This window comes from Elgaria multicarinata, chromosome 2 (genome assembly GCF_023053635.1).
Source record: "Elgaria multicarinata webbii isolate HBS135686 ecotype San Diego chromosome 2, rElgMul1.1.pri, whole genome shotgun sequence".
Classification (NCBI taxonomy): Eukaryota; Metazoa; Chordata; class Lepidosauria; order Squamata; family Anguidae; genus Elgaria; species Elgaria multicarinata.
Window position 1 is genome coordinate 131,890,788 of NC_086172.1, and position 24,845 is coordinate 131,915,632.

The following is a 24,845-nucleotide window of genomic DNA, read 5'->3' on the forward strand; positions in this document are numbered from 1 at the left end:
GGCAAGGAGGGGGCCATCTCTTCAGCAACAATCCAGGTGGCACAAGAGAGACCAGGTCGGATACATCGGCATCTGTCAGATGCCGTATCACTTAGAGAAGCTCTAATATGGCACAAGTTTATTATCTGTGAAGTTAGCTTTCATTCTACAAAACCTTAAATTAGTGTTGGGGCAGGGGTTGCACAAGAGAGTAATGGATGCGAGCAGAAAGATACAGAACCCTCTGAGAAAAGTCACAAAATAAACATTTTGCTGCTGTTTGAATTCTTTGTATGTTTCTTTGATTTAGCAGGAACCACAAAAAACAATTCAAAACTTTTGTTTTAGGGGGAAATGGTGACAACCATGGTATGTTAAATAGATTGCGGTAAAATAATTTTTCATACAATAAAGGTTGAACATGAGAAGCTGCCTTATATTAGGTCAGACTGTTTGTCCATCTAGACCACTACTATTTGCTCCAGCTTTCCCCGGCCTCTGGGGTGTTTTGGACTTCCCAGCATTTGTCACTATCAGCTATGCTGGCTGATGGGAGATGAAGTCCAAAGCATTCTAGAGAACACCAGGTTGGACTGGCATTGGCTCTCTTGGGCCTCAGGCAGAAGTCTTTCTGTAACTTGCGACCCAAAGCCTTTCAATTTATTTTTTAAGTTAGTCACCAGAGACTGAACCTCGGAACAAAGTAAGAGCTCTACCATTGCATTATGCTCCCATCCTAAATATGGTGGATGTTCATGCTGTGAAACGCAGAACACACAAAATCCCTAAGCAGTGAATAACTAACATCAATTGAGAGAAAACATTAACGCCAGGGCGGGGGGGGGGGGAGGAGTGTAGGCAAAGTTTAGATGATAAGATGGACTTGTGAAAGAAGTAGAATACTATTGCTCTTCAGGATGAAAGGAGGGAAGGTGGTAGAGACAGAAATTAGCTCTGTATAAAATTAAAATACAGCAACCTTAGCCAAAGATCAAATACAGAAAAAAGGCAATGCATTAAAAACAGACTACATACAAGAAGAACAGTAGAAGTAGCAAGAACTACTACTAATGGTCAGGCAGAGTTCAGTCTTGTAAAGAATATAAAAAGGCAACTACAAACAATTCCAGTTTATACATAATTATCTTAACATATGACACAGCAAATAAGTGGGATGATTCCATAGTAGAGTAAGGAAAGAGAAGCTTTACATATGACTCAATTATTTCCTTTCTCTCCAGACTGTGCAACATCTGTTCCCTCCAAAACATCTCATGCTTGTGATATCCATGTAACTAGTCATTTGTGTCCCAAATAACTTTTGTACACACAGAAGTACCAGCTCAGTTCAATTTTCTGTACTTGTAAGTACAGAAATAGAAGTGTTACTACTACCAAAGCGTGCTTAAGAATGACATAGGTGTTCTATTATGCAATCCTTAATAGAAACAGAGTTCTTACTCAATAGACAAATGAAATCACCAGAAGCAACAAGATGCTAAGGGAGATTTTTTTTTCCTTTTGGGAAAAGTGCAACTTGGAAAATAGGATCTCCCCTTTTGGTCTGAGGAGTACTGATTAAATAGGCTTGACCCAAGATAATGGAAAGAAATGCAAAACCCTCAGGTAAAACCCACAGATTTTCTAAAAAAAATCAATTTCAAATGACAAGTGAGGGATGCCTCCAGTTTACTAAAAATAGCAACAGGAAAGGAAAAAAGAAAGGGATTTATTTTTGAAGGCAAGACTTCGAACAAAGACAATTTTATGAGTTCTTTAGTAAAAAGTCAAAGAGCATGATATAATGTGCTTAACAGAGTGTTCTATTAAAGAACAGCAATAAATTCAGGTCCCCATCAAAATATAGTACCTACTATATAGTAACTACCTTACTATAAAATTATCTTTGCCTATCTAAGCAACAAGCTTTCTCCTACTCCCTTCTGCTCCCTATGAACACCCATTTCCCCTTTGTTCTGTCTCAAAGGGATATAAAAGAAGGTCCTACCTCAACAACGGTATTTTAGATTTTTGTGTGTGGAATGTACATGTAAATAAGAGCAATACAGGTTTTGATAAAGGCCTTCACAGAAATAAACTTAGCAGGCATGAAATAAGATGGGTCCTCTTATGGATCAGGAGCCAGTATTCTTAATAGAACGAACAGAAAGCAGGCTGGGAAAGGAATCCCCACTGATCAGTCATCACAGATCAGAAATAACGACGAGGATTCCTCTGCTCTGCTGCTTCACTACTTGCAAGTTTTCCCAGTAAGGGAAGCCCCGTGTGTAAGGAAGAGAAACTGGTTGAGGCCCCTTTGCTCCTCCATTGGAGGAATGGGCTGGTTCACCAAATGGGGGAAGGAGCCAGGATGGGCAAAGCCAAAGCCAAGCCAACATAGGCCTCATCTACACCAAGCAGGATATTCCACTATGAAAGTAGTATGAAAGAAGTATATAAAAGGCAGGACCCACACTACTGCTTTATAGTGGTATTGAAGCACACCGACCACTTTTGGGGCCCATTGGCACATACCATATACTGCTTTCATACCACTATATCCTTCTTGGTGTGGCTCCTGCCTTTTATATACCACTTTCATACCGCAATATCCCGCTTAGTGTAGATGAGGCCTGAGTCTCCTTCACTCTTTATACTTGGCCAGCTCTGCTTTGCCTGCCCCCACTTCCTTCCAGATGGGGAAAGGGTGGGCAAAGCTGGGGCAGAATTAGCCATGTTCCCTTTGTTCTGGGATTTGGCTAGCTCAAGTTTGCTGCATTTCCCTAACTAGGAAAGCCCCCACACAGCCAAGCCTGGACCCTGGCTTAAGCACTAGGTGGAAACTCCACCTGGAACTTCGGGTAGGAAGCAAATGACATCAGATAGGCACTGCCACACCCTCCTGACATCATAGAGCCCGCAGAGTACTGGGCGAAGCGGGGTTATTCAGCTCCCCACCAAACTTTACATAAGTTCTGCACATTTGATATAAATAAATGAAGGGAAATAGTGGGGACTTAATTAACACATTCGACTTAATTAACATGTATCTGAAGTTGGGATGATCTATGGAGGTAGCCAAATTTGTAAATGAAATCCTTTATTCAGGATGGTGAAAACCCAAGCGGACAGAAACGGTCTCCCAAAGGATCTCCAAACTCAGTGAGCAGACAACAAAAGGGCAAATGAGATTCAAAGTAGATATATGATTGTCAGGAGATTCAAGACAGACAAAAGAAAAGCATTTCTTCACACAAAACAGAATTAACCTATGGAATTACTACATAATGGGGTGATGGGCATTGGCCTAAATCAGTCAATGCCCCTCAAGATGTGTTGGACTATAACTCCCAGCAAACATGGGCAATGGCTGGGGACAATGTGCATTGTAGTCCAACACTTCTGGAGGCATCAGGTTGGGGAAGACGGGCCTAAATGGATTTAATAGCACATTAAACAAATTCATGGAGGTCACATCTATCCTGATAAATGGATCTCCCTCTGTGTTCAGAATGCTCCTGAACAGCTGTTGCTGGAGGACAAATAATAGGGAAAGGGATATTGCCCTCCTACCCCGCAAAATACTTAGAATTAGTTCTTACTGAGGTAAACCTCTGTCTGGACTAAACTACTTCAGAATGCAGATATGGGCTCATGCAACTGAATGCTCCTCCAGGCAAAAATATCCCCTGCTCATGAAAAATTAGCCTTCTCGCTGACTTGTATAGGAATGTTCCCCTCCCCAACGAAGGAGCATTCCATCATGTGAATCCACACCTTAGTCATAACTTTCCATAAACAACAGAAGGATTCCTGGCATTTAATAATCAGGAAGTGAATGCAGAAGAATAATTGGAGCCATTCCATTTTAGGTGTGTACTTTAAACATCTTAGTTGTACACCTAAACATGTGAACATCGAAGTCAGGCTGACACAGTTGTCAAGAGAACTGAGCATCCTTGGAAAACCTAGGTTTGCCTGTGTATAATTTGTGATATATAGGTCATTTATATCCTAGACAAGAACTTCTACTACCCTGAGTCTCATGATAAAGCCCTGTCAAAACCAAGTGCAGATGAGCACCCACACATTGACACAGGGACATTGTAACCATCACTATTGCTCTTCCAGTTTTTGTGAATATTTAGCTTCCTCACACACATGCAAAATTAGTCATCACTAAATAAATCCACTTTGTCATATGTAAGTCAGCATCATCCACTGGCAAGCATGAAAGACTAATCCTAGCAGGCATGAAAACCTGTCAAACGCTACTGGACCAAATATTGCCACAACTGCATCCTCTACCGATTCACTTTTGACGTCTTTCTGATCCACATGACACAGACAGAACTCAGATAAGGTTTTCAACAGGATTATTCAAGAATAGCCCTGTGCAATTTGGGCGCTGATTACGCTACTGATACATTTATATTTATAAGATGTGCATACCACTTCCCCATGAAACTATGCTGAAAGCAGTTTAGAACATACATTAAAAATGTATCACCTGAATAGAAGGCTTGAAAAGAAACCATGGCAGAATTCATGAATGTATTTTAATTAAAGATTAACCAAACCCTTCAAATAACACCCGTCTTGCCAGCCCAGATTGTCACACTATTGACATGTGGTGAAAATTTGCTCAAAGCATCAGTTTGTCAAGCAGAAAGCCATGCAGAGCCCACTTCCTACTTGCAAGCCTCTTATATTTGCAAAAGAACCTACTGCTTCTGCTCCTAGCCTAACTGGAATATACCCATCCCAGCATGAGAAAGAAGGGGTCTTTGCCTTATTAGTAATTGGTAATTAGTAATTTCCTCGCTGGAGGAAAGATGAGAGAAATCCCAAGATAGGCAGTTCTATCCTGACTACAGGCCAAGCAGCCATGAAGAGCAAAAGACATCTTGCAGTCAAATCTGCCAACTATGAAGGAAAAGTGGAATCATTACTTCTACAACCTCCATGTAGCTATTCCAGCTAGCCACCACCTCTAGTTGTTTTCCTTTTCACTAACTCCAGGTACATCATACCCTCCAGTGTGTCTTCCATTAAGTAAACAAGGAAATTGTGGCATCGAGCAAGCCATTCTAGAGATTTTTTTTTAATTTTTCTAAAAATGTCACAATTTGCACTAGAGAGCACATATTTACACACCTATTATAAAACGTGAAAGTTCTAACAATCACACAGCAGCATTTCACTCCTGGAATATTAACATTTAGAAGTTTTGCGTGTATGAGCAAAGCTGTAAATCCCGTCCCAAGTAGAGTACGCAATATTGCACCTGCCAAATAAGGTATATTTGTCAGGCCAAATTCCAATGTTGCATACAGATTTGTCACACAATAGAAAGAATGGGTTCTATATCTCCTAAACCAATACGATTGAAGAGTAAGTTACAGCCACAATCTGATCCTATGTATGTATTCAAGAGTAAATTCTACAAAGTTCAGTTGGATATTACTAAGTGTGCACAAAACTGAATCCTTGAAGTCACAGATGAAGAGTTTTTGCATCTCTAACACTGCAGAGAAGATCTAATTCTCTTAAGACAAAAGCTTCACTAAACCTGAGAGAGCACCTTCTCCCTTACCAACGTGCCCAGTCACTGAGGGCATGTTCCTGGTGGTTCCACATAGACCTATTTTCCCGACTGGAGTCTGTGCCATGACACAGGCTCTTTACAACAGATTGTAAGCCTATGCGGCAGGGCCTTGCTATTTACAGTTTTACTCTGTACAGCACCATGTACATTGATGGTGCTATATAAATTAATAATAATAATAATAATAATAATAATAATAATAATAATAATAAGGTCTGTCTGCGGACACTCCCTGCTCAAGCTAAGTGCCACCACTTTATGAACCTGAGGTGAGGGACAAACACCACTTTCCTACAAACTATGTGGAGAAAGGGGTTAAACAGGAATAATCCAGGAATAAAATAATGCACTGTGAATTATATGTGCTGATGGTGAATTAATGACAGAATGGGTGTTATATGTATATAACTGCAGATGATAAATGCCAAGAAGACAAGTGGGATTTTTGTGGTAGTAAAACAAACTGAATAAAAATTTATTTCAATGTCCACAAACTTTGTTTCATAATAAAACTTTTCAGACTTTTGTTAAAACCTCTCATCCAATCCTTTCTCTCTTCTCATACACGCTTTCCTTTCTCTCACACCTTCACTCTTGAACTTATCAGGATTGTTTAATATACACCAACTGACTATCTGCACACTACACTCAAAAGACAACCCTCTTTACCCTGATCTTCTAATTCTCCCTCGAACTCAAGTACTTTAAAAACACCCCCTTATCACCCCAGTCATTCCCTTATATATCCTCCTCCCCCATCCTAAGATATTCAATCTCCACCCACTCAGGTCAACATTCTAAACACAATAGACTTACAAATCCTAGACATACATTAGGGAACTGACTTGTGGGGTATAACGCCACAGAGCCCACCTCAGAGAAGAGCTATCTATCTATCTTTTTATTTGTATGCTGCTTTCCACAAAATTGTGCCCAAAGCAGCTCACAACATAACAAATGAACAACAAGAAATACAATTTACAAGATGTCAAACAGCAATAAATACAACAATATTTATAAACTACAACAACCATAGTGTTGCCAGATAAATACATAGTAGAAAATAATAAAATAGTACAAATAAACTTAACTATAAACCTCACTAAACAGAGGAGAAAATAAATCACAGTACAAAAATAAACCCATGTAAATAAGTCTCCATTCCACACGAGGGTCCTCCACAATTAGCCTACAAATACAGGTTGGCTGGCAGCCACCTCTCCCACTTGTGGCAGCCTTCATCTCTCAATGTGCTGCCCCCCCCCCCTTTTCCTAAGGAACTCCCTGGCTTTCAGCGCCTCCTGAAAATAGCTCTTTTCCAGGAAGCTTTCCTTGGTTCAACAGCCACGGTTTAACTAGCACTCTGTTTTTAAAATCAGTAATTATGATATAGTATTATATTATTATTATTATTATTATCTTTGTATCATTTTAACTCTTGTTCACCACCCTGGAACCTGTTTAGATGTGGAACAGTATACAAATGCTGTAAATAAATAAATAAACCATACTAGAAAGGGAAGTTTTCTTTCCAGCCTATGGCCTCCCTCCCTAAACCCCATCCCTGAAAAAAGCACACTCAAGCAACATTCCCTATAGGTCAACAACAGGTTTTGCCACATTTTAGAGACACAGCAAGGGCTACAAAGGTCTTGAATACTCAGCCATATTTTTAACTTTTATTAATACCGCCAGTGTTAAGTTTTCGCTATTTGTACTTACACTGCTAAGAACTACAGCAGCAGCAGCACTACAACATTAACAATCCTCTCATTCTACAGGTGCTTATTCTAATATATCTAATGATCAGAGGAATTAAGTATAGAAAATGCATATGACAAAAAAAGTCACCTCCATTTGATTGTTTACTGTACCACTGCCAGTATTTGGTCAGTCTCTTAAGTTTTATCAACCATGAAAGTTGTTCATGAAAGCTTGCAAACGCTTCAGCTATTCAGTGGTATGGAAATGCAATAAATAAATAAAACTCAAAAAACATTTGGTCCTCTGGCTACCATGGAAGCTGCACTGTATGATAGGATATCCTGAGGACAAGGGGACCTAAGAACAAGTAAATCTGCACAGGATGTCTTTATAGTTAAAGACCTAAACGTATCTTCCCAAGGAATCTTCACTGCACAGGTTACACAGATCACATTATTTCCCCTGGCATCAAATATAGGGCCTTGCTAGACCTACAGGTGTTCCGTGCTTGATGAGGGGTGAAAGCGGGTTTTCCTGCATAGGTGTGATGCCTCATGGCCCACACGTTGTGTGGGTTATCCCGGTATTGGAGGGGGGTGGTTGCAGGAGTTTGTTCCGGTTGTGGTGCTGTCGGGTCGAGCAGGGGATGCGGAGCCACACCGGCCTGATTTTCCAAGGGGGGTGGGTTTGTCCGCGGCGCGATTTGTGCAAGTGCGAAAGAGCGCAATCCGCGGTGGTTGGCGGCTGAAGTGCCGCTGCTGCTTTTGTTGCACTCCCCCCCACCAGATCCACGCAGCTTGCGAGGAAAACGCAGGATGACCTCTAGCATGGTATGCTATGCTTCTCCCCCCACCACCTGCCCCCTGCCAGCCCTCCCCTGCGGAGCCATTCCTGATACCTACACACTGGCCAAGCAGAAAGGGGGGCTCGTCAGTTTCTGCACCAGCGGAGGTACGAAACTGGTGTCAGCAACCTGCCACCGTCACTCCACACACACCCCATCCACTCACCCAGCAAATGCAGTCAGAAGGATAGGGGAGTGTATTGACACAGCGCAAAGGGGCCCCAGGGCACATGCCCCTCGGCTGATGCTTCCCTGACCTTCCGCCTGCTGCCGAGTGGCCGATGGAAGATGGCCGCCCACCCTTGCCTGTTGCCCCCTTACACCCAGCTGCCGCGCACCCACACCAATAGGCACACAGCCCTGCCTGCCTCTACCATGCCTGTCATTCCCCCACTCGCCTTTACATCATCCGCGCAGCCTAAACCATCGGCATTAGGATGGTACCTGCGGCTGTCCACCGCGACAGGCCACCAACTTCCCATTAAAGTTGGATGCCCGCCTTCCCAAAAAGTTACCCACACAGAGGTACCAAGCTGCACATAACCCACACATCCACAACACCCCCCCAACCACTCACCAGACAGTTTTTCGGTCGTCTGTTTGTGCGGAAAGCGGACCCGTTTAGTGTAAAAAAAAGGCGCCGCGCCGCTGCCACAGCTGCACACGGGGCGCAAATGGAGGATGAGGTTTGGCCGAAGCCACTGGTCACTCCCCTTAGCATGCCTTCTTCCTGACCATTGCTGAACTCGCCAGAAACCGTGCTGACCTCATTTCTTCCCACACCACCACCGCCCGCATCCAAATTAGCACGCGCCGACAAGAAAAACAGGGATTAAAGCCAATTCATAAAACATGGGACAACAGAGGTTTCAACACAGGATGGACACGGATCCTGGTGAACGTCATATGGACCTGTAAGGCCGCCGGCGGTATGTAACACGTGCTCCAGCCCCGTCTAGCAACGCCCATAGTCCTTTTAAGATCTCCTACAAAAACAAACAGAATTTCTTAGACAACTCTGTCCCCATGAAGGTCTGGGTTGAATAAGGGAAGTTATTCTCTCAGAGAGATTCAGCTGTTGTTGACACCCCTGATTCCAAATTCTTGGAGACAATCGTGTACAAAAGGCTGTTCATGTCCTGCATGAAGAAAACCAGCTCCCTGAAAGTTGCTTCTTACATAGTTTAAGAAGAACTGCTCTCCATTTTTTATTTTGTCCTGTTTGCACCTCTCATTGTAAAAATTCCATGAAACTGTTTGGAAGCTGCTCCTTTTCAACCAAAAGAGCGAAGAGTGCTTTTCCACACTGAGTGGAAAATGCAATGGTTCAATCACACCAACTGAGTAAGGGTCCTTACAGACTTCAAAATGTTTTATCCATCTAAAGGGTGAAATAATTCTACCACTTAAAAAAAAAAAGGCATGTCTTTCTAAACAGTCTAACATTTTAATTGTATTTTACTTGAGCTAATAAAATGTTTCAACCCCTTGTTCGGTGCCAGCACATATCAACTTAGTAGCAGATTCATGCTGAAACTGGGCATATGTCCGCTGAGGAAGGGACCAAAAGTTTTAATAGACATGAGCATGGCTGGTTCCAGGGTTGAAGAAGCCCTTAACAATTTGCCATGTGTGCCCACGCCACCAGCTTATCTTAATGGCAGAGAACAGCAGGCAAGTTGCAGACACCATCTTTGTTTCTGACAATGCCCTGAAACTTGAGTCATTCCAGGGAATCATGGGGGGGATACAGTTGACACCACAAAAATGTGACAGCTGCCATGTCCCCTCCCGCAATACCCTAAAACTCAGCTTTCAGGATAATGTCGGAAGAAAAGATAGTGGCCTTGAGTTGGCTGCTGCCAGTAGGAGGGGGTGGATTTTTTAAGGCGTAAGGGTAAGTCCTGCTGGGATACTAGGGCCTGGCAATTGCCCATGGACACCACAAGGTCTTGACAAACAAGAGATTAAGTGGCATGCACTTACCCCATTTCTTACCACACACTGACACATCCAACTAAGTCTTGCAATATATACTGTCAAGCACAAACAAACCCACACACCACTGAAGAGCAAACAGGGCTACTTTGCCATTGCTTATCATCAAAGCCCAACATCAACTACGTGTATGATATGCAGTTTTACAGACAGTGCACCCACAGAGCTTGGACACTGTATGCATGCACATACCAATCTACTAAGAAATAACCCTAGTGGTAGTTATTTTATGAAAAACTGCCCCCAAATCAGTATTTGGGCCAGGTTTAGGGGTCTCAAATAATTTTATTTATTTATTTATTACATTTCTATACCGCCCAATAGCCGGAGCTATTTTTTACCATATTTTTACCATAAAAAGCTCTGTTCTAACTTGTTGAAATTCTGGTGCAGGGATTCTGGTACAAGGAAATCTCATGGAAAGATCCAGCTTTAGTGTCTGTACACATGCTGCCCTAACAAAGGTCAAGAAAGTTCTTCACTTAATATTAACACCTCCAACAGGAGAGCTGATGCAGTACAAAAATGCAGAAAGCTTCAAAGTATCTTGCTTAGCTAGCAGTGCAGACTACACAGCAGCCCAGTACTTCAACTACTGTATTGAAAAAAGCATCTCTTATGCACTTACGTTTTCTCCAACTACTATAGAACTCTCCCATGGTGAGAGTTATAATAAACCAACCCCTGACCCATGAGAAGATTATACACACATCTCTATATCCCCTAGGAAAGCTGGAAGTGTCACACTTTGTACAGATGCCTCCAGCTGCAGCAGGGTCTGATTTCTACTCATTCTTAGTAATGTTGGTAATCCTTGTTCTCTTAAAGCCATCATCATCATCATCATCATCATCATCATCATCATCATCTCTCCTTTACCAACAAATGGGAGGAATTTGCTTCACTTTTCCATATATCATTGCCTTGCTTTATACCAGTGGCTGCAACCCTTTTGCCCAGTTGCCAATATCCTTATCAAACCTTTTCTTGTCTCCAACCTATCACCATTTAGCAAACTTTTACTTCCTTTAATTGTTGCCTGGTCCTTCTCAAATAACTCAGTAAGGAAGTTTAAAAGGCATCAAGGATCTTTACTCAGACAGCTTCACTTTGTCAAGTCTGGTTTAAACTGAGCTTCAATCCTTCCCCCACATCTACATGCATTTTCCCCCCAATGGATTTTTTTTTATTAAAGTAGTATGGACACTTAATAGTTTGAACTATTAGCAGTTTTGTAAGTTAGCTTCCTGTTCCTCACCCTTTTGAGAAGTGTTTGGTTTATAGGTATTAATCTTATAACGAAAGTAATGTTATGTATTTCATACAAATTATAACTATAATCATACCAAACAAATGTTATGACGATAACACAATCAAATCCATTACCTATATTCTTGCAATACACTTAAGCCAATTATCATAAAAAGAATTATTTGTCTTCCTTCACTCAATTTCACTGTTTCCTTAACCATTTCAATTGTTTCCCCAAATTCATTTCTCAGTCTTCTATAGTAGATGCATTTACCATTTCACTGTCTCTATTTGTGCTGCCATTAAGTTAACAATCAGTTTATAATCCTCTTTGCTGATAATATTTTCATCTCCTTTCCAAAAGTGTTACCAAGGCGGTATACAGCAAATCAAAATATAACAGTACACATAAAACATAAAAAGCAGTAAAATCATTTCAAACCATTAAACACATTAAAAGCAATTTAAGAGGCCAGATTAAACATCTAAATATCCAAAAAGAGTAATGAATTGGTCTATACATAAGGGATATCTCACCAGCCCGTCAATTACTGAAACTGCTTGGATCCAAAAATCTGAAAACATCTCACAATACCAATAATACTTAAAATCTGCCCCTACCAATCCAAAATATTGCCTGGAATATTATATATCTATCAGATGCTATCTGTACATTACTTTACAGTGTTTTCTTTTTGACTACCAGATAACTGATATTTGGAACTATTTGTTTTTAATAATGTAACTTCCTCAGCTGTTGTATAATATCTAAATATCTTTCCCCAGTTTCTTGTAAACTACCACATTCAATTACAAACTTAAACACAGATATTAATAACCTTTCTATTAGTATTTGCTCTTTAAACAAGATTTACTCAATGAGCAAAAAGTATTGATATTTATCACATATTAAAGATAAGGCATTAACTGGAAAAACTGAAATGCATGGAAATGCATCCACTGCATTTTTGTTCACCTTTGTATTAAATATTAAATAAGATCACATTCCTGAAAGTACAAATGACTCCCATATTTGAAAACTGACTAATTAAAACATCTATCATTAAAAACCGAGACTAATAGTAACAATTCAGAACTAACATGTTCTTAACAATTATGCTGTTACCTTATGAGATAGCCATGGGAGGGATTGTAATAGGATACAAATACTATATGGAAGAAGGACATGTGGTTCTAATTGATCTAAAGTAAAAAATCAATACAAAGGTATGAGAATATATTTTTACATTACATCCCTCTTTTGTTTTGCTGTTTCCAGATAAACAGTTACTCATTAGTTCTGGAGTTTTTGTTTGTTTTGAAAGCCTAAGTCTCTACTGTATGAATCAATCATAAGACTTTTAGTAAGAATACTTCCCCTTCCAAGATAATCAATTAGAAAAAGTCTTCCCCATTGCCCACTAAACCATAACTGGCACATGGTCTACTTATACTTTTGTCCCAATAACATAACCAACTAGTTGTGTTATAGTGAGAATGAAGGAAACAAAAAAAATGTAGAAGAACAAATAATTCCTGAATAGAAAGAATAATCTTGCACATAGATTTTGTGACGTCCAGATATTTTGCTCCTGCAGCCGTTTAATTCTCCCCGTGATGGCATTGCATCTGTCTGGAGTTGAACTGATAATTGCACTTTTAAAAATCCTTTTGCAAGGCTATCAATTTAATTTATTAGCTCTACACAAAAATATTTAAGATATGAATTAGGTTCATATGCTGATTCCATGGAAATTGTACTACTGTGTTCTCTGCATGCATCTTTTCAATGCTGCCTGTATAATATCAATTTCTTGCCCTCACTGGTGTTGCTACTCAAGATCATCAACCAAATGTCACAGAACACAAAAAGGCATGATAGTACCCAAAATAAAATACTTTATTTTTTTAAAAAATGAGCGACTAACCATTGATCAATATCTTATATTGCCTCTACAGAATATGACCAACTTTTGTTTCAGACTCTCTAGTGAGCAATCCCATGCACACATATACGAAAAAATTTCTATGGTACCCAGTGGGATTTTGGAGTAAATATGCAAAGGACTGGACTGTAAGTGAAAGCAATTATTTTCCTTTTCTCCAAACTTTGTCTGGTGTCAGGGAATTGTTTTTAAGAAATGAAAGTGGCTTGAGACAGACATCACTTCCCATGCACACACATTTCTTTTAACTCACTATTGCCTTTGATCAAACAGATTGTGCAGGTTTTAAAATGCAAAACCTTGTTTGACCAGAAACAACAGCAGAATGAGTATATATACCAAGAGCAGTGATCCCTCTTTTAAACTGCTTATAATTCTCTAAAAAGATCTCTTGGCCCCAAATAGCACAAGAACTGGCCAAACACTTCAGAATTCCTCCTACCTTGTAGAGTGCATTATTGATCTGACCTCCTTCACAACACAGCTTGCACACTCCTATTTTGAATCAATTTTTTGCTTTGCTTTTTAATATTTATTTGTCACGAGTAGCCAAGCAGAAGTGATCCAGTAGTGCACACCAGCATGCTGTTGATGAATGACAAACTGAGGCCATAGCTAGACCTAAGGTTTATCCCTGGATCGTCCAGGGGTCAAACCTGTTTATCTAGGTGACACACAGGGGATCCAGTGCTCAAGCAGGGGCGAACCCTGGATGATCCCAGGATAAACCTTAGGTCTAGCTGTGGCCTAAGATTCTCCAGAATCCTGGCTTAGTGTTTTGAGCAAACCAAGCCATTATGTATGTTAATGCTAAAATTTGAAGCATTTTAATAACCCATTGTTAGCCACCTTGAATATAAATGTTTAAATAAACATGACAGCCCATCATAGCTTAATTTACCCAAGGGGGGGGTGTCACATTGTGCCAGGTGCCCACGGGCACCATTTTTGCAGGGTGCTTGTGGGCACCCAGCTTGCTGTTTTGTGCGAACCCAGAGAGCAGGAGTTGTTTGAGGGCTAGACAACACTCAAATAAACCTAAAAAAATCCCTGGGTTATTTCGCAGTTGTCTAACCCTCAAAGAACCCCTGCTGCCAACGTTCACACAACATGGCAAGCTGGATGTAATGCAAAAATGACGCCCACAGGTGCCCAGGACAACATAAGAGCTCCCACAGGCAAATTAAGCCATGGTGGACTGCCATGTCACGTGAAGCAAATTATTGTCTAGAATTATCGTTTTCATATCACTAGCTTATATGGATTTTTGTCCCTTGCCCATTATTCTTAATTTTGTTATTTGCTGAAATTATGGGGAAACTGCTTATATAAGCTGTTATGGTAATTATCACTATCTGTACTTTTTCCATTTCAATTCCCTCTGATCACAGTTTACATCCCATCTCACACTCTGCCAATTTGAGCTTATCACTTCATGCATCTGATAAAATGGACAGTGTGCACGAAAGTTTATGCCAGAATAAATTTGTTAGTCTTTAAGGTGTACCAAGACTCTTTGTTGTTTTTGCTTATATAAGGAGATATTTCAATACTATGAGGTTACTACACAAAATAATTTAATATGAGTAAATAGTGGTAACATTTGTAAATATCAGGTGAATTGGATAGGGGGCCCTTCTTTGCCACTATTTCATTCTTATTCCCCCATCCCAAAATAGATTTGCTAAAGAAGAAATTATGTAAGCCCCTGTAGTATTTCACTTTATTACACTTTCTTCAATGGTTATAAATATAAATTACACACAAGAAGTCCATAAAATCTCTTTTCAAATCTCAAAGGGGGAAAGATGAGAGGTAAAGCTATGACTGGGGAAAGCAAGTTGTGTACCAACTTAAGTGAGGTGAGTCCAGTTGAATTTTATTTACTTATTATATTTATATACTGCCCAATAGCCAAAGTTCTCTGGGCAGTGCACAAAACAAAACTTAAAATCATAAAATACAATATCATAGTGAAACATAATATAAAAACCATAAGTTTAAAATGGAATAAATTCAAAAGAGGAACCAAGATAAAAGCCAGCAGCAACCACACACGAACACAAAGTGCTGAAAAGACCACAATGTACATGCCAGCGAGCCTCTCTAGGGAGGGCTTTCCACAACCAGGTGCCACCACTGAAAAGGCCCTCTCCTTAGCAGCCACCTTCCTCTCCTCATTGGGTAGGACACTCTTGAATTACCCTTAAAGCACTTTCTGACAGCATGGGCAATTTCTCAGAATGCCTGCTTTCAGAAATCTACATGCAACAACTTCAAGAAAGGCTGTGGGGAGGGCAGGTGGCTAGATCACGCAGTACACTTTCCAAATCCTCTAAGGCACACCACACAAACACAGCCTCATTTGTGAGACCAACATACACAATTCACTTTCCCACAGAAAACTGGTTTCAGGGCATTTTCAGATAACGAAATAAGATCCATTTTATTAGCTCTCATCTAGCTCTAATGGTGCAATAGACCACTTAATGGCACTGAAGAAGGGGAGCCATGCTGGAGGATGATAGCCTGTCTGCCACGGTTTAAGTCTGCCTGAAGCACTGGAAAGAGCCGGACAAAGTCTTGAAAGAACTATGGTTAAACAGGGAACCTGGCCATGAAATAGCACAGCACAGCCAAGAGGAGAGCGGTGTCCAATTTTGTTGTTTTGAAAAATTGCTTGGATGGCATCCATGGGGTTCTTTGTGCAAGCAGAAAGGCACTTCTGCTCATGAAAGGCAAACCCCACCATGTCTGCTGCAGCTTATGTCCCCCCCATACCCATTAATACTCCTTTCCCAAGGTTAGATCCCCAACCTTCAGAAGAGGCTTTTCAGGTAACTATGAATGCCGCCTCATGATACACGGGGATACTTAGCACCTAAATTAGTAAAGGTAACTTGAAAAAAAGTTTAAAATGCAAAATACGCCTGTCCTGCATAATGCCATGAGTACTAGGCAGTAAGCGTCTCATGATGCTTGCAAGCACATTCCACTGCAAATTGCAGCTTGGGGAAATATCACATTTCCCTGACTGTCAAATACTCCTTTTTGAGTGCTGGGAATTTACCATTTCCCCTGAACACAAGCACTACATTGACCAAAGATGTGATGTTTTGCCATCCCACTAACCAACAGTAACTACCTGATCACCTGGCCACAGCCCTAATAATACTAACTAATGCTACCATTTCATGCCAGAATATACAAACGGGCCCCCGCACAATGCCCTTGTATAGACGCATCAAATAACAACACAAGTAGTAGGATCAACAATTTCTTATATGAGGTTTCATACAGTTTGACCGCAATACAAAAGTATATTTTACAGAGCAAGTAAAACCAGCTAGCAAGTATGATGAGCAATAATGAAAATTAGCCTATTTCTTTGAGAACTTCAGGAGCGCCAAGAAATTTGACAACACAGTTCTCCAGTAGGTATTCACGCTCACCCTTTTGAAAACAGTTACCATCCAAACAACATTTCTAGGCACAAGTATGAAATACAAGTTAAAACTCTCAGGACATCTGCAACATTCTGGAAGATATTATTAAGATAAAGAATAACTGCAAGGAGCAGCTATTCTTTACTACTAATCATACTTCCACGATTTTTGGCCAACTTTAGTTGCTACACCAGTTTTTTGGGTTGTCAAGATTCTGCCCCTCCCTTTCAGTTCAATCCTATGCATGCTTAGTAGAAGTCCTATTATAGCCTTCCCTAACATGGTACCCCCGAGATGTTCTGGATGAGAACTCCTGGCCATTGGCTGTGCTGGATGGGGCAGATGACAATTTTAAATCCAAAACATCTGGAGATCATCCAGCTAGAGAAGGTGGCCCTATTGTGTTCAACGTGGGTTTTTCTCGAAGATGTGCATAGAATTGCACCTTTAATTCATGACCTCATGCTATAGCCCTGCTGGAGGTCAGCGACAATCTCCATTCCCCTTTCCAGCTCAAAAATTTCAGATCTTGGGGAGATGAGCAGGAGCTCACCTTGGCACTGTGCAACTGAGGTGTTCTGAGCATCTCAGCTACCCAGTGCCCAAATGGCCAGCCACAACTTTCCCTTCTGGACCTAGATGGAAAAGCTAGGACTTGTTTTGGCAGTGAATGGTTGAGATGTTGGGTACCCTACCCTTCCTCTCTAGCTTGGAGATGAAGGAGGGCTGGGAGGAAGAAATCTTCACTGTTCCTGCACTGAGCCCTCTGAAGCTCAACAACACAGCAGGACAACTCCAGCCCAAACAATTTAAGCATTTTGTTATCTGCATTTATAAAATCAGCTTCCTAACCAATTATAGGAAGATCGTTTTTTAAAAAAAAGTTGCCAATATTATGCACAAAGGATGCAAGTCACTAAAAGTGATATGAGAAAACCAGAACAATCTGTTTTATTCCATGGAATTTACATTCTGTAAATGCACATACAGCACATGGTGAAACACTTCTTAGGCAACATACATGTTAACTGTGGAATTTTATTTCTTTTTTCTATTTTGTTCAGCATAATATATTTGAATTACAGTTACACATAGGACTATAGTTATGACTTTCAATTAATTCAATTGATTATCTGAAAACTACAATCTGTTCCTATGGTAGCCTCTCCACAATATTTCTTTGTCTGGATCACTACAGCTACTAAGTTGCTGGGGAAGGCAAAATATGCATTCTGTAGAAAGCACAATTTGCTCTACTTGATTATAAAGGTGGGCTGTTTTCTTTAATTAACAAATATTAATTGGGGTTGTTATGCTGTTTGTAGTACCAATTGATAAGGCAAGTCTGCCTATAAGTTGACCAATTATTTCAGCCTTTTGTTTCGTATATATGTATTGCTAGGAGCAAAGTTACAATATTGAAATATGCAGCGTTTGAAGACTGAGAGTTCCCAGTCATCTATTTCCATTTCAATAAAAGTTTCAAGTGCAGTGTAAGTGGCACCAAAAGCTAAAGAAAAAGAATCATGAGGCTGGGAGAGACCAAATCAAACTAACTTTTTTGCCCCAAGGCTGGCTCCTCCATGCCTTTATCCAAGACATATATCAAATCAAACAACTTTTAAATCAACTTTATGCAAGAGAAAAAAGGAACGCCAAAGATGTTTGCCCAGTTCAGAGATTTATTCAGCAGCCACCATCCACTAAATATTAGCCTAAAACACCTATGTGGAATTTGGCTTCTTAGCCATTATTTATATAGCACCATCAATGTGCACGACAAGTTAAGTACAAGAAAGCATACCATCTATAATTCAACACAAGGGAGACACAGAAAGTGGAGGCAGGCATAAACAGGCAAAGAATGTGTGTAATTGCAAGAGCCATAGTTCAGTGGAAGAGCTCATGCTTTGCCCTAGGTTCAATCCCTGGCCTCTCCAAGTTGAACTGTAAAAGTGACCTCCACCCCATCACTGGATAGTAGCTGCTAATCAGAGTAGACAGTAGATGGACCATGGTATATAAGGCATCTTCCTATGCTCCGAAACTAAAGTAGGAAGTTGTAAAGTGCTAGACCAGCCTTTTCCAACCAGGTGATTTGGACTACAACTCCCAGCATTCCTGACCATTGGCCATGCTGACTGGAACTGATGGAAGTTGGAAGTCCAAAACATCTGGAGGACAGCAGGTTGGCACAAAGCACAATTCTTTAGTGTGGCTTAAATTTAATTAAGAAACATAAGAGCCATGCTGGATTAGACCACAGGTCCAGCATTCCATTCACACAGTGGCCAACCAGCTGTTGACCAGGAACCCACACCAGGACATGAGTGCAACAGCACTTTCTTACCCATGTTCCCTATCAACTGGTGCACTAGGCTTACTGCCTCTGATACTGGAGATAGCACATAGCTTTCAAGACTAGTAGCTATTGATCGCCTTCTCCTCCGGAATTTATCTAGTCCCCTTATAAAGCCATTCAAATTGGTGGCAATTACTAAATCTTGTTGTAGCGAATTCCATAGTTTAACTATGTGCTGTCTGAAGAAGTACTTCCTTTTATCTGTCCGGAATCCCCTGCCAATCAGCTTCCTATGATGACCCCGCATGCTAGCATTTTGAGAGAGGAAGAAAAATGTTTCCCTACCCACATTCTCCACACCATGCATATAATTTTGTACACCTCTATTCCTGAGCCTCCTTTTTTCAAGCCAAACAATCCCAGCTATTGTAATCTTCACGAATAGGGGAGATGTTCTAGCCCCTTAATCATTTTAGTTTCCCTTTTCTGTACCTTTTCAAGCTCTACAATATCGTTTGTAAGTATGGTGACCAGAACTGTACACAGTACTCCAAGTATGGTCACTCCACAGATTTGTATAAAGGCATTATGATATTGGCAGTTTTATTCTCAATTTCGTTTCCAATTATGCTTAATACGGAGTTTGTCTTTTTTACAGCAGCCATACATTGGGTCAACACTTTCATTGAGCTATCCACCACAACCTCAAGATCTCTTTCTTGGTCGGTCACTGCTAGCTCAGATCCTATCATGTTATACTTGCGATCTTTTACTCAACACTGCACACTATACAAGTTCAAGTATTTCACACTCATTCAATGTATCAGGGTATAAATAATACATTAATTACAGAATTTCTTGTCTGCTTGTCACTGAAATCATCATATTCGATATCAAGAGCTCAGACATCATGAGAAGCTGATTTGACAGAGAGATAGGGACAGTTCTGACTTTACTGCAATTTTCACCATACTTCATTTGGTAGGTTTACAGTTAATGCTCCTCTGCCTCATCTTCACTACTATCTCAAAGCCCTATCGTCTTCTTTCACCTTTGTCCAGGTTCATATAACAGAGTCTAGGCAAGCATAGCCAATTCTACTTCAGTACCTAGTACAGAAGCTATAGCACTGTTAATACTAAAAAAAATCTGTTGAGTTATCAGCATTAGAAAATTTCCTTACAACGATGAGATATTTTTCCCATGGGAAAAAAAAGCATAGATTTGCCAAGCACCTTTTAATCTGCAACTCAATCATTGACCTGGTTCACACGATCATAATAAGCCAAGGTGGCTTATTTGAATTGGCAGTTCATGCTGGCCACAATTTCCCTAATTACCTGCTCAGGCACAGCTTACTGGAGGGGGAAGAAACCCTCAATTAACCCGTGGCTTGTTGTAGGGTTATTTGAGGTTTGTGTCCCCCTCCAACAAGCCATGCCACCTGGGTTCGGATGACATGAAAAGCTGTGTCTGGGTAAATGATTAGGCAAATGGCAGCTCGCATTCACTGTGGCTTGTTTAGCCCATGGTGATTACGCTATCTGATCTAATGTGGCAAGGGGGTGCATATTTAGTCACAAAACGTTGGATGGATAAAATGCAGACGATGGAACTAAAACACATCTTAAATAAATGAATATATTCTTAAAGAGAAGTTTCTATGAGATCAGATTACAAACAATAACAAATCAAAATTCTTGGACCAGCATATATTCTGATTTAGTATGCTACTAGAGATTTTTTCAAGTGCCAGAATTCCACAAGTGCTCCATAAAAGTCATATTGGAACGTCACAAGGAGATTTTAGCATTGTACCATTTATTTTCAATTAGAATTCTAGGTCTCTCACTCCAATGTGCAGAGCACGGCTAGCATTCCTGCAGTGCCCTGTAAGAGGCACATTGGACAATGTGCAGGGGATGGGCAGACAGTGAAATCTAGGCTTAAATACATAGTTTAGCAAAGCAAACTTGGACAAGCATACCTTATCTCCTTTGGTTATAAAAGGGGGAATAAAGACCCTTCACAAACAACTGTGAAAGAACAACATCCAATAAGGCGGGGTAGGCACTGTAGCGTTCCCCAGATGTTTTGGACTACAATGCCCATCATCTTCTGCCAGCATGGTGAATGATTACAAGTTCATGGGAACTGACATCCAAAACATCAGAACAGCACCAGGTTGCCTATCTCTGCAATAAGGAAATGTTAAATGCTTTTGTGGATTAGCCAGGCCACAAAATCTAAATAACTAAAGGAATGATCTATCTAGAATTGCTTGATCTCATTAATACTAGTGCCTGCTCCTTTCAAAAACATCCAGAAAGGAACAAGCTGATCTCTTAGATGTTACTTCCGAAAGAAATGCATTTTTCCTTTTACCATATGATCTATAGGCAAAATGTCATGGAAGTCGAAAAGCAGAAATTTAGTGATAAATACAGTAAGTACTTCTCCAACAGTATTCTTCAATGCAAGCAGTTTCCAGATTGTATAAGCTCAAGTCAGATCTGTTAACATGTGGTCTACATAATGAAACAGAATGTCTGATGTTTCACACAGTAGTTAGTGAAATTTCTGGCTCAGATACAGGATTGACTGACATACAAGCAAAACGAAAATTATACACACTTTTCACAAAACAGCTGTGTCTCCTATAATATTTGTTTGCTTCAATTTGAATAGAAGGTTCAATGAACACTTTCCCCAATTACTTCCCCCCAAAAAAAACACTCATGAACTTCTAATAGAATCCCTAAAACAAATGTCACACATGCCACTTACTGCATTGTACACATTTTGGAACAGGTCTTTCATATCTTAACCTCTCCTCCCTGTACGGAAAAGATATAGGGATAAAGGGACACCTTCCCAGTTGCAATGATACCGATTTCATTCAAGTATCTTTTCTGTGCAATCTGGTGAAACTGAAAAGGTGTGAGGGAGGTGTCACTAGTGTACCCCTTTTCTTTGGTGGTCCAAAGGCACTAGAGGGGTATGTGGGATCATTTAAAGCAGGAAAAGCATAAACCTGTGAACTGTCCTAAAGCACATTAATTGGAAAGGAGGAAGATTCCACAGTTGATAACTAAAGCACTTTGAAAAGAGCATGCGATTGTTGGCCTATGCAGGCATTACACATCCACGTTGTAACAACGCGAGAAATACCAAGCAGAGAATGCATCATCTCCCCTGAAACTATTACCACCTGCAAAATTATTACCTAGAGAAAAGAAATCATACAGCCTTCTACTTGGATCTTTCCTGCTATCATCCTCCCCCCCCCCCCCGCCCCACAACCACCTTCATGTTTTATAAACTACTTTCAAACATGACAGTGATTCTGTAGCTTTATTTTATCTCACTGAAACATTTATCTTGAGTCACTGTCAAGTTATTATGTGTCTTGCTCTTTCTAGAGAAAATCCATCAAGATACAGTTTTCAAAGCCTCTTTCCACACACATTCCCCTCCACTTTTTTTTTTTTTAACAGTCTAAGGTTTGATCACTTCTGCTCTGGTGCTTGGTTCCAAGTTCCTGTTCCAATAGACCACTAACTAGGAATAGAGAGTGTTCTGTTTGCCTTTTGTCCCTTACGGCCCGTTTTAAACAGGACATCTGTCTCCGTGTCTGGTTTATCCAGAAAGGCGTCTCCCCTAGACAGGGCAGCCCTCTCAGAAGTGGGAAATAGGTCTGTGTGACGACCCGTCTGAAGAGAAGGGGAGGGGGGCAGCAGAGACAGCCACAGAGCCAGTACAAGCGCCATTCACGTGGCCTCCCATAGATTCGGCCGCTGCCTTTCGCCAGATCGCTCGGAAAAGGATTTTTTTTGGGGGGGTGGGGTGTTGTTGTTGTAAAAGTTAATGGTTTAGTTACGTAACTTTTAGACCTAAAGCTAATCCCAGGAAGCCAAGCAGCAGGCTGGCCCTCACGACGATCCAAGTGGGCCACCGGGGAGCCGTCGTAGACAGGGCTCAGCCCACCTGCCACCGGGGGCCATTTCCTCGGGGCTCTCGGGGTGGAATGGGCGCAGCGCGCAGTGTCCTTCAGCTCAGGCAGAGGATCTGCCCGAGGACCACGGTGCCCTTCGGAAAGGGGGGGGGGTCGCCGCCCCCCAACGGCCAAAGCAGGCCCCCAGCGACACCAGCCCCGGAGAAAGAGAGAGCAGAGAAGCGGCTGCAGCTGGAATCGCAGCGAGCAAGCCAGTCAGCCGAGCCACCCACCCACCATGACACGAGGAGAGGCGACCGCGGCTACGCTGGCGGAGGGCGAGGGCGCCCGAGGCGCCCCCCTGGGGGACCCCAGAGCTCGGCTCCCGGCCCGCCCGCCCTTTCTCCAGGCCCCCGTGACGGCACGAGCCGGATCCCGGCAGAAAGTTCCCGGTGGCCCCCGGATGAAACCAGCGAGCCGACTCGTCGTAGGGGTGTCCCGCGACAGCCGCGCCCCCTTCGCACAGCCACCAGTCACCTCTCCACACCCGGTTAACCGGCGGAGGCGGCACCTGTTCCCATCACCCGTCCGCGCCCGACAAGTTCCTGGACGCTGTCGTCCTCCCAGCACCGTCGCAGGGCACCTTGCGGGCTGCCGAGGCCGGCAGCGGGCGGAGCCCCATCGCCTCGCCGGCCGGTACAGCCTGACGGGCTGGAGAACTCCCTCCCCCCTCGCTCGCTCACCGAGGCGCTCGCGGGCCGCTCCGTCGTCGCCGCCGCCGCCGCCTGGCTTAGCGGGGCCCACCCAGGGCAGGCGGAGGCCCCGGCCGGGCTGGAATCCGGCGGCTGGAACGCCCCGGGGCGCCCGAGTCCCGGGCTCCACGCTGCTGCGTCAGCACCGCCGCCGCCGCCGCCTCCCGCCGCGTCGCCGCCCGGCTGCGGGATGGGGACGGCAGGCAGGCAGGCAGGCGCGCCCCCTTCTGGGGCCCGCGCGCGCAAGGCCGGAGGGGGCGGTCGCGGCGTCGGCGGCTCCCGCGGCTGCGGCTGCTGCTCCCGCGGTGGCGCGAAGGCTGGTGTCCTCTCGCTCTGCTCCCGCCGCCGCCTCCGATGCTGCTGTTACTGCGTCGCCTCCGTCGTCGTCGTCGTCTCCCTCCTCGCCGCCGAGCTGCTCTAACTCCCCGAAAGCAGCAGCGGCAGCATCGAGCCCCTGCTCGGCTCCGCTCAGTCCTCCCTTCCTGCTTCCTCGTCGGCAGCCAATCAGCGCCCTCCCCACCGCCGTCCGCTCGGCCGCGCCCGCCAATCACGCGGCACCTTGCCCGCCCCCGCTAACCAATCTCCGCACCAGCCACCCGCCCCAGTCAGGTCCCAGCGCAGGCAGGCAGGCAGGCAGGCAGGCGGCTCCCGGCGGACACGGCATGGCCACGGCCGCCCAGCGCGGGGGAGGGGCGTCCCCACGCCAGCAGCAGCATCCTCTGCGCCCGCCCCGCCCCCACCGCCTAACCTGTCTCCTCAGCCCCGTTGTGTGCGTGTGTGTGTGCGCGCCTCTCTCTCCCATCCCCCGCTGGAGTCCCCATCTGCTGCTTCCCCCAGCCTCCCCTGGACATGAGTGGGGAGGGGACGCCTTGCCGCCTTTCCCCCCTACCTCCCCCTTCGCTACCACCTCTTTCTCCTCCCGCGTGCTTACCCACGCTCCTGCCCCCACGTGCTGCATCTTCCTCCTCCTCGTTCCCATCGCAGGAGAAAAGCCTCGGCGAAGTTTATTCAGCTCCGCTTCTGCCAACTGGTTCCCCGCGCCTCCTGTCCCCACGCGATCCGCTTTCCCGCTGCCATTCAC

At 43.0% G+C, this 24,845-nt stretch overlaps 1 protein-coding gene across 1 annotated transcript in view; it reads right to left on the bottom strand.

Moving 5' to 3' along the window:
• Nucleotides 1–23,914, bottom strand: part of BAHD1 (bromo adjacent homology domain containing 1) — a 73,005-nt gene extending 49,091 nt beyond the window's left edge. The window contains exon 1 of the mRNA XM_063117727.1: nt 23,756–23,914. The gene's annotated coding sequence lies outside the window, so the exon portion shown is untranslated. The remainder of the gene's footprint in view (nt 1–23,755) is intronic.
• Nucleotides 23,915–24,845: the final 931 nt, after the last annotated feature.